The following is a 7,500-nucleotide window of genomic DNA, read 5'->3' on the forward strand; positions in this document are numbered from 1 at the left end:
CTGTTATTCACACCATGTATCACATTTCTCTACATTCTTCATCGATGCAAGTGCCGAGATATCCGTTTTCGAGAGTCGTTAAGATAAAGATTCAGATCTAGGATGACCACACCACACCAAGGCGTAATGATGCCATGTCCTTTCCGTTGCGAGTTCCTTGGCGCCGACTATGCCGGTGGTTGTGTTTGGGTCAATTGCTATGAAGGATTGCAGGCCAACCTTTTACAAGGGTCAGGAAGGAAGGAGCTCACGCTCCCACGCCCTTTTTGATCGCACAACGCAACATGTTCACGGGTCTCGCTAGGTAGGTATCGACAATGATCCTTCAACAGGTTCACCTATGGAAACCTTTTTACGACTTGTCCTTCCTCTAAATGATAAGGTTCAGTGCACTTCTCGTGACGTCGATGGCGGCAAACCATCCACATCGCAATGATCCGAACACTTCACCAAACCATTCAATCGGTGGGAGTGATGGGCGGTGTGTACAAAGGGCAGGGATGTAGTCAACGCAAGCTGATGACTCGCGCTTACTAGGAATTCCTCGTTGAAGACCAACAATTGCAATGATCTATCCCTATCACGATGAAATTTTCAAAGATTACCCGGGCCCATCGGCCAAGGCTATAGACTCGTTGAATACATCAGTGTAGCGCGTGTGTGGCCATAAACATCTAAGGGCATCACAGACCTGTTATTGCCTCAAACTTTTGTGGCCTAAACGACCATAGTCCCTCTAAGAAGCTGGCCGTGGAGGGTCACCTCCACATAGCTAGTTAGTAGGATGAGGTCTCGTTTGTTAACGGAATTAACCAGACAAATCGCTCCACCAACTAAGAACGGCCATGCACCACCACTTATAGAATCAAGAAAGAGCTCACAGTCTATCAATCCTTACTATGTCTGGACTTGGTAAGTTTCCCCGTGTTGAGTCAAATTAAGCCACAGGCTCCACTCTTGGTGGTGCCCTTCCATCAATTCCTTTAAGTTTCAGCCTTGCTACCATACTCCCCCCGGAACTCAAAAACTTTGATTTCTCATAAGGTGCCGGCGGAGTCCTGAAAGCAACATCCGCCGATCCCTGGTCGGCATCGTTTATGGTTGAGACTAGGATGGTATCTGATCGTCTTCGAGCCCCCAACTTTCATTCTTGATTATTGAAAACATCCTTGGAAAATGCTTTCGTAGTGGTTCGTCTTTCATAAATCCAAGAATTTCACCTCTAACTATGATGTTATCCCATGCTAATGTATCCAAAGCGTAGGCTTTCTTTGAGCACTCTAATTTCTTCAAAGTAATGGCACTGAAGGCATGACCTAGCCAATTAAGGCCAGGAGCACATCACCGACAGAAGGGATGAGATGACCGGTACACACTGTGAGGTAGACCGATCGACCCATCCCAAAGTCCAACTATGAGCTTTTTAACTGCAACAACTTAAATATATGCTATTGGAGCTGGAATTACCGCAACTGCTGGCACCAGACTTGCCCTCCAATGGATCCTCGTTAAGGGATTTAGATTGTACTCATTCCAATTCCCAGACTCAAAGAGCCCGGTATTGTTATTTATTGTCACTACCTCCCCGTGTCAGGATTGGGTAATTTTCGCGCCTACTGCCTTCCTTGGATGTGGTAGCCATTTCTCAGGCTCCCTCTCCAGAATCAAACCCTAATTCTCCATCACCCGTCACCACGATAGTAGGCCACTATCCTACCATCGAAAGTTGATAGGGTGGAAATTTGAATGATGCGTCGTCGGCACAAAGGCCATGCGATCCGTCGAGTTATCATGAATCATCAGAGAAATGGGCAGAGCCCGCGTCAACCTTTTATCTAATAAATGCATCCCTTCCAAAAGTCGGGGTCCGGTGCACATATTAGCTCTAGAATTACTATGGTTATTCGAGTAGTAGATACCATCAGAAAAACTATAATTGATTTAATGAGCTACTCGCAATTTCAGAGTCTGAATTAGTTCATACTTACACATGCATGGCTTAATCTTTGAGACAAGCATATGACTACTGGCAGGATCAACCAGGTAACTTTCCTTCTCGATGCCAAAGACTGCATGAACCACATCCCCAATTGTGCATTGGGTGATGCTGCTCCATACATTAATGGCAGTCTATTGTTCTTGTGCAACTAGCGCAACCAAAGGATTCAAGAGGACACACACACACATCCACCTTGCCCCACAAAATGTCCCACATCCTAGAGCACAAACAGTGCATGTGCACCACTGACAGAAAGAAAGTGGACATATGCATCATATGCCAAGCCACCCCACACCAACCACAAGGGCAGGCAAGAGGGATGAAATGAGAGTGAAGAGCAGCATCTTTCTATCCAACTAGTTAAGCAACACAGGAACAATTTTCATGCTCTTGAAAAAGACACTTTTGGCCCATCGTGACCCATAGGGGTATCTGTGCATAGTGGTTCAATACACAAGCAAAGAGCCCACAACCACAAGAAAAACAATAGCCACTTATGTGCATTGCGTCCACTACCGACACAATCCACCACCAAACCTACTACAATGCAATAAGAATTTGGTAGAAAAAAAATCAATAGCCCCACTAAGCACGAAAATCTCAACAATCAACAGGGGTTGAGGGACTCGAGATCTATCTCCACCTACAATCTTGTAACCTACGTTCTCCAGAGACCCGCATTAATGTCGTATTATAACACTTGCGGCAGGAGCCATGCAAACACCTCCGCACCTAGGCACGAAGCCATGCAAACACCTCGGCACCTAGGTATGACTTAGAAACGCAATTTGCCAAATAGCAAAGGCCACAAGACCGAGTATGAGAAAGCTCTTGCAAGTAACAAACTCACGATAATGCAAATTTTTTAAATGAACAAGGGGACGGGGGAGGGGGGAGGGGGGAAGGGATGTGATTTGTCTCCACTTGCAAGCTTGCGACCTATGTTCATCAGAGACCCACGTTAATGCCGTATTATAACACTTTCGGCAAGTGGCATGCAAACACCTCCGCACCCAGGCGCGACTTAGAAACGTATTTCTCCAAATACCATAAGGCTACAAAACCTAGCATGAGAAAACTATTTCAAGCAACAAACCCACAAGAATGCAATTTTCTTTTTAAAAACAAAAGTGTGGGGGGGGGGAAGGGGGAGGGACTCGTGATCTATCTCCACCTACAAGCTTGCAAACCTATGTTCTCCAGAGACCCACGTTAATGTCGCATTATAACACTTGCAGCAGGAGGCATGCAAACACCTCCGCACCCAGGCGCGACTTAGAAACGCATTTCTCCAAATACCATAAAGGCCACAAAACCGAGTATGAGAAAACTCTTGCAAGCAACAAACCCACGAGAATGCAATTTTCTTTTTAAAAGAAAAAGTGGGGGGGGGGGGGGAGGGGGAGGGACTCGTGATCTGTCTCCACCTGCAAGCTTGCAAACCTATGTTCTCCAGAGACCCACGTTAATTTCGCATTATAACACTTGCGGCATGAGGCATACAAACACCTCCACACCTAGGCACGACTTAGAAATGCATTCTGTCAAATACCAAAGGCCACAAAACCGAGCATGACAAAACTGTTGCAAGCAACATACCAACGAGAATGGAAATTTTTTAAAAAGCAAGGAGGGGGGAGGGACCCATGATCTACCACCACCTGCAAGCTTGCAACCTATGTTCTCCAGAGACCCACGTTAATGTCGTATTATAACACCGGCCGCAAAAAGGCATGAAAGCACCTCCACACCTAGGCACGACTTAGCAATGCACTTCTCCAAATAGCATAGGCCATAAAACCGACCATGGAAAAACCCTTGCAAGCAACAAGCCCACGATAGTGCAATTTAAGGCAACACTTGGGGCATTCAAGAGCATGCACAGGCACACTTGGGTGCACACTTAGGCAACAGTTGTGGGCATGCTTAGGCACAGTTAGCAACACTTGGGCCATTCATTGTGCACATGTAGTCAACACTTGGGGTGTTGTGAGGCTATTCACTGTGTACACGTAGGCACACGTAGTCAACACTTGGGGGCATGCGTAGGCACACACTTGGGCCATTCAAGAGCACTTTGTCACTACTTTAGACCTTTCTAAGCAATTGCGCAGGCACTTAGCACTTCCATTAGCGCTAAGTCAGCCTAAATACCCTCCTTAAGGGACTAGAGAAGAGAAGAAGTGAACATAAGAGTGAGTTTGAGAACAATGAATTTGTATAGCACTAGAGAACTCTTGAGTACAAGGCTTGAGAACTCACTTGCTTGGTTGAACACTCTTGGTTGGTCCTTGGTGAGTGCCTTTGCCAAATGAGGCAACACCTACCCCAAGTTATAATGGATAGCTAAGATATTTACAAATGTCCTCCATCCAACGGTTGGGGAGGAAACTAGAAGCTTCCCACCTCCTTAGCGGAGCTCTAGAAATCTCACCCAGAATATCTCCTATGAATATCTTCTACAAATATCTACAATAAAATATCTATTGTTACTACACCTTTGTAGAAAACTCTAGAACTTGGACCTTACTTAGCGCAACGGCCTAAGTCCATGGGCTTGGTGAGCTAGGCCCGTGGGCCTATATTGGGTAGGTCATAACACTCTCCCCCACCTAAGTCGATGACTCCCTCATCGCAACCTCCTTATGGTACTTTTATTCACGAGTCATCTCAGCATGCCCGTTGTCTCCCATCTCGTCTCGCTCTCTGGTCGCCCCTTCCACTTTACTAAATACTCCACGTAAGGAGATAGATTGTGTCTCTAGATGATTTGATCAGCAACCAAATTAGCCTCCCTCTCGCAAGGAGTAACGCCTATTGGGGTTCTTCTTGTAGTCACATAACTTGAGCCTCCTACAACGTCGTCTGGTTGTCTCTGTTCTGTCGTTTGCATCTTCCTCTTTCTTGCCATGGATGGCTTGCTCCCAAATTCTCCTTGTCTTGCCCTCCTGTCCAAGGGCAGTAAGCACCTAGCCGCTGGATGGTGTTGGAGAACTCCTTTAGTCCTAAGGTTTATCTCGACCCCTCGAGCAACATTACATATGGGGCATTCTTTGGAGTTGATAGCCTTAGGATGCCCTTGGCCCGAGTTCCTTTGCCTCCTCCATCAAGGCAAGGTTGTGTGTGGCTCCTGTATCTACCTTTGCCTGTGTGGGATTCGCATTGATGCACACTTTTGCACACATCAACCCCTTTTGAGAGTTAAGGGCCTTGACCCCTATCTCAGCGCTGGTGGAACCACGCTGCATTGGGGACCCCATGCAAGGTGGCTCTTCCTCTTAGCCCTCTTCCTCTAATAGGGCACTAAGAGCTTTCCTCCTGGGGCAATCCCTAAACCAATGTAGCTCATCACATAGGAATCACTTATCTCTAGGCTTGAACCGTTTCCTCTTATCACGCTTGTGCCTTAGTGCCTCTCCTTTAGACATGTCATGAGCGGTAGTGGCTTCCCTCGCCGCTGTCCTCCTACTCTTCCCATACTTCTACTCTAATACGGGCTTTGATGAGCACCTTTATGTGTGAAATCTAGGGTAGTAAAACATACATTTTACATATTTAGAATGGAGCTACCTTGGGTTTTACTCTCTTTTTGTAGGTTTTATATTTTCAAGGCCTTAAGGATTATCGGACGCTATATCTTCAATTTTACACGTAAAGAGGTCCTATTTCTTTCCATGATTGCGAAGAGGACAAAATTCTAAGCAAGATGGACTTGTTAAATTAAAAGTACACATTCATTTGGTCATCCGTACAAATGATTATTCTTTTCAGGCCAGAAAAAGAATAATGGATCAGAACTGAACCGAGATGTAGAACGAGCCCGTTTGCAATTGTCTCAGAGGTACAAGGAATACTCCAAATGCCAACAAGGATCGATGGACCACATCCTTAAGTGATTGAAGATTTGTTTTTGGTAACAACAACTACCTAGTGTAGTTGGTGAGCTATGGTGTGCAAAATTCCCTTGCTCACCAAGAGCTCTCAAGTTCAAATCTCATGGTTGTTTTTTTAGAGAATTTGTTGAAGATTTCCTGCTTTTCATTCACTTAAAGCACTAAGGTCATGGAAGGGATTTCCACATCAAATTAGAAGCAAAGAAAATCGTAGAGAAGAGAAGAAAAAAAAGGAAAGAGAAAAAAAGGGGAGAAATAAAGATTGTCCAAATCTTCTCTCTCCTCCACATCATCACCCACCAAAAGATTGTCCAAATCACATAAAGCAAGAAGAAAATCGTTCCTTGGAGGGAGAAAAAGAAGAGAAATAAATTAGAAAAAAAAGGAAAGAAAATAAGCAAACAAATTATAAGAAATTTCTCAAAATTTATTTCTCTCTTCTCTCTCCTCCACCTTAGCACTTTTGGTCTCAAAAGATCTCACAACCAATTGTGGGTTTCTCTCTTTTTGGAAAGAGAAATTTGTTACCCTACCTCCCCATTCCCTATACATACAACTCATGTAAGAGGAGGGGAGATAATTCATTCTTCTTCTAGTTTTTTTTAGTTGCTCTCTCTTTCTCTTGCTCTCTCTTTAGTTTTAGTTCTTCTTTATCTTTTCTTCAATCACTTTTGTAATAGTTTTTTTTTTATTTCAATTAATGCAAGCACTCTTTTATTTTTATTTAGCCCTTTTATGTTTATGATTTATGCAATTGAGTTGTAATTTTTTTAAGTTATAGTTCTAGGCTTAGATCTAGGTGACAAGATCACGAGCCGTGGAGCAATTTTTTTTTTTTCAAGTTCAAGCATTGATTCAAGTAAGTAGGATCCTTCAGTAGTCTTCTCTCCCCCCTCTAATTCCCTCTTCTGACTACCCTTTCTTTCTTAATTTAGGATTTTTATTTTCAGTCGTTACATTATTGCTATCCCTCTCCCCCAAGGTTCATGACTAGTGTATGTGTTGGCTTTGCCCCTCCTAGCCATAGAACCATCAATTTATTGCTTTTATTTTAATTGTCTCCCTTTTCCTAAAGCCAAGTAGAGTAACCCTTGTAAGAGTGACTCTCTGGTCAAGTAGGGAAGCTCATATTATGATGCATCCCTTGGGCTAAGTAGAGAAACCTACTTGTGAGTCTCTCTCTAGCTTTATCCCCTTTCTTTTACTTTATTTTTATTTCAGCATTTTTTTTCCTTTATTTATTTATTTATTTATTTATTTTTTAATTACGTGGGTTGTTTATTTTCAGTTAATTATTTATTTAATTTTAATTGCATGGCTTGCGTCTTTAAATTCTTAGATGACGAATGGTTAGGACGTTATTTTATATACATATGTTTAGGACGATAATTAGAATTAGATCACAACTATTAATCGGTTCACTTTCGCATTATTGAAAGAGATAAAAAAATAAAGTGGCTGCTCTCCCTGTGTTCGACCCATAGCTACACTGATCCGTACGCTTGCGGTTACATTTTAAATCTCAAACAAGCTTCCACCTTATCCAACTCCTTTGCATACTTGAGCCTTGAAGGTGGCAACCATCTCCTCTTGGTCACTTACTATGGT

General features: G+C 43.5%; 1 non-coding gene across 1 annotated transcript in view; it reads right to left on the minus strand.

The window, feature by feature from the left end:
• Positions 1-77, minus strand: part of LOC122070166 — a 156-nt gene extending 79 nt beyond the window's left edge. Inside the window, exon 1 of the ribosomal RNA XR_006137682.1 lies at positions 1-77. This exon is cut by the window's left edge and continues 79 nt beyond it. This is a non-coding gene — a ribosomal RNA (5.8S ribosomal RNA).
• Between the last annotated feature and the right edge of the window lie 7,423 nt (positions 78-7,500).

This window comes from Macadamia integrifolia, unplaced genomic scaffold (assembly GCF_013358625.1).
Source record: "Macadamia integrifolia cultivar HAES 741 unplaced genomic scaffold, SCU_Mint_v3 scaffold840, whole genome shotgun sequence".
Classification (NCBI taxonomy): Eukaryota; Viridiplantae; Streptophyta; class Magnoliopsida; order Proteales; family Proteaceae; genus Macadamia; species Macadamia integrifolia.